The sequence below is a fragment of the Lynx canadensis genome, chromosome A3, assembly GCF_007474595.2.
Source record: "Lynx canadensis isolate LIC74 chromosome A3, mLynCan4.pri.v2, whole genome shotgun sequence".
Classification (NCBI taxonomy): Eukaryota; Metazoa; Chordata; class Mammalia; order Carnivora; family Felidae; genus Lynx; species Lynx canadensis.
Window position 1 is genome coordinate 105,387,952 of NC_044305.1, and position 3,268 is coordinate 105,391,219.

Consider the following 3,268-nt stretch of genomic DNA (forward strand, 5'->3'; position numbering starts at 1 on the left):
TTGTTAAACATTTTGTTTCTGTATTGCAGCATACTTCTCCCCCCAGCCCTCGGGGATGCCTCTTTCAAAATCCCCCCTAAAAATCCTCCCTAAATTACTTTTCATGTCCCTTTTGGATATCAGACCTGTATGTCTTCTGAATATCATACCACGTAGAGACAGGCCATTAGGCAGCCAAGATTAGTTGAGGTTACAGACTAAATGGTATCCAGAGTTTCCTCCTGTTTCAAAATTAAATTATTTACCTACTATGGGCATATTTATATCTGTAAGTTCCTATTAAGCCTAACCACTTAATGTTTGAGAAGCCCCAGTTCTGACAGCTGGTCTTCTGTGTCTGCAAGCTACACTCTCTGCCTTAGGTCAATTAAAAGAATAAGAACTTCCAGTGATATACTAGTATACAGATATATATTTTTTAATTCAGAGAAGGAGTCACCTTTTGTGCAGCCCGAAGCTTTTACTATTGGTGGGGCCATTCTAAGAAAAAAAAAAAAAAATATATATATATATATATATATATATATATTCATATATATGTATACATAAATGTATAAAATTAGGTTAAATGGAGTATTTATTTAGAGAAAAATCACAACAGATTACACATTTTAAGAAGCCTACAAATACTACAAATCTTACAAAATCAAGAAATATAACATTTAATTGCTGGACGTTAACTCCAGTTTGTTTTTTACTAAATTTCTCGGTTGCATACTCTGATTATTTCTTCATATGACAACGATTCTTTTTTCTTAATAGATATCTTTTACAGGGATCCTGCTATATAACAGGTTTTATATCCAGATGTTTTATACACCTAACCCTATTCCAGTGTTACACCAGGTCCATGAGATCAGTGTTATGAACATGACAGTTCTTTTTAAATAACTTTTTAAGAGAGGATAAAAAAGATAATTTAGTTTTTCCTCTAGCATGGTTTGTCAAAGTTGTCTTATTATTGGGATGTAGTTGGAATGCATAAAAAACCACTTTGCACACATAGTACAGGTTGTTTCTAGTATTGATGCAGGAATTCTGATGAATTCTATTTCATGCAATTCCCATTTTAAAAAATAAAATAAGTAGGGGTGCCTGGGGGCTCAGTCAGTTGAGCGTCTGACTTTGGCTCAGGCCATGATCTCACAGTTTTAAGTTCGAGCCCCGCATCGGACTTGCTGCTGTCAGCACAGAACCTGCTTTGGATCCTTTGTCCCCCTCTCTCTCTCTGCCCCTCTCCCACTCATTCCCTCTGTCTCTGTCTCTCTCTCAAAGATGAATAAATATTTAAAAAATAATAATTTAAAAGAAAAAAGAAAATAAATAAAATGTATGGTGAATTTTAAATTATGCATACTGTATTATTGAGTATATATTCCTGACTGAACTTCTATTTTATTTGACATCAATGAGAACCAAATATATATCATGTATATAATTATTAGAAGAATATCCCCTGGGCTAACTTCTGGCTTTTTATGTTTCAAACCTTATTTCTCCCACAAGACCCACACACTTTCAGTGCTAGTCATATGTTCATAGTATATTATGATCCCTAGTCCTACCACCTCCATGACAGGATGCTGGGCAAATCAGTGCAATGGCCCATAGGAATATTCCTGGAATCTATTGCTAAACAAAGGCAGCCAGCAATAATTTAATTAAATGTGACTGTAACCCACGTAAGTATGTCTCATTAAGCCTGACATTAAACGTATCTTCAACTCGGCTTTCTCTTAGCCATATACCGAAACTATCTGAGGCCACTCCAACACCACCTGACATAAAGGGAAATGTGACAAAGGAGAGATTGTAGTGGAAAGACACTTTCCCAGGGCCTTGAAAAAGCCTTGGGAGAGACCTCTAGAGCTTAAGTTTCGTTAACTTCATGATAAATCAGCCTCTGTTTCAGTTACCTTTATTTTTATAAAATTAGCCCATGTTCATCTGAACTAGTGAAGCAACCCCCCAAAATATATATATATATATTTATAATTATATATATTTTTTAATATTTATATATATATATGGGCAAAGACAGGAAAAATGAAATAATGCTCATTCAGAAAAAGGACAACTGGGAGGAGAAATATAGTGACCATTTGTCTACAGTAATTTCAGATTTCTGGGATAAGCATGATGCTTACATAACCAGAATGCTGGGATAAGCATTATGAAGGGTAAGGCAAGTTCCTCACTTAAATCTTACTCTTCTTTCCAAGGAATTTCCTTGTTCGTTATACTCCATGGCCTCTGGCTTTGCTATTCTGTGAGAGGGTGTTGAGGAACACACCTTCCTCACAGGCTGTTCGGCTCACTTCTTCCTGGTGCAAATATGAGATCCAAAGGTTATTTCCGACTCAAATAATCAAAGGATTTCTTTGAGAACATGATTCCCTCAAAAACTTGGTAGGCTTCTGATCTGTTTTCTTCCAGTCAGCAACATGTGCCAGTAACCACACCCATACTTCTTTTCTACACATAATTCTCAAGTATGATTTATGTTTTTCCTTTCCTTTCCCAGTTCCTCTGTCTCTGAGTTTAATGGGGGTGGGGGCTAATTCAAGCCATTAGACTTGGATGAGAAGACCACACTCTTTTTTTTTTTTTTTTTTTAATGCTTACTTATTTTTGAGAGAGGGAGAGAGACAGAGACAGAGCACGGGCAGGGAAGGGACAGAGAGAGAGGGAGACACAGAATCCAAAGCAAACTCCGGGCTCTGAGCTGTCAGCACAGAGCCTGACATGGGGCTCGAACCCACAAACCATGAGATCATGACCTGAGCCAAAGTCAGACGCTTAACAGACTGAGCCACCCAGGCACTTGAGAAGACCACACTCTTAATCAAACCATTGCTGTAGACTGGATCTAAATGGACCTTTGCTGCTCAAAGGTTTTTAACATTTTGTTTCTTATCTGGGTATCCAGAAGTAGTCAGCTTTCTAATCTTCTAGCTTCCAAATTTCTGAACTTCTCTCAGTCTCTTTTATTTCCGTTTCCAAATCAGCCAATTCTTGCTTGAGTTTTTCTCTTTCTTGTGTGATACTTCACTAACGATAGCAAATAGTAGCCAACACACATTACTACTCTAGCTCTTTCCAAAAAAACTTCCTCTAGAGCTATAGGCTTACTAGGCAAGTAGTGTGCTACCTTCTGAGCTGCACAGGCAACAGTTGTAGCAAATCTTTTGCCATGACATAACAAAGTTGTCAGGTAATTCTACCTCCACTAGTTGTTTACACACCATCTCCAAGCTAATTATGAATT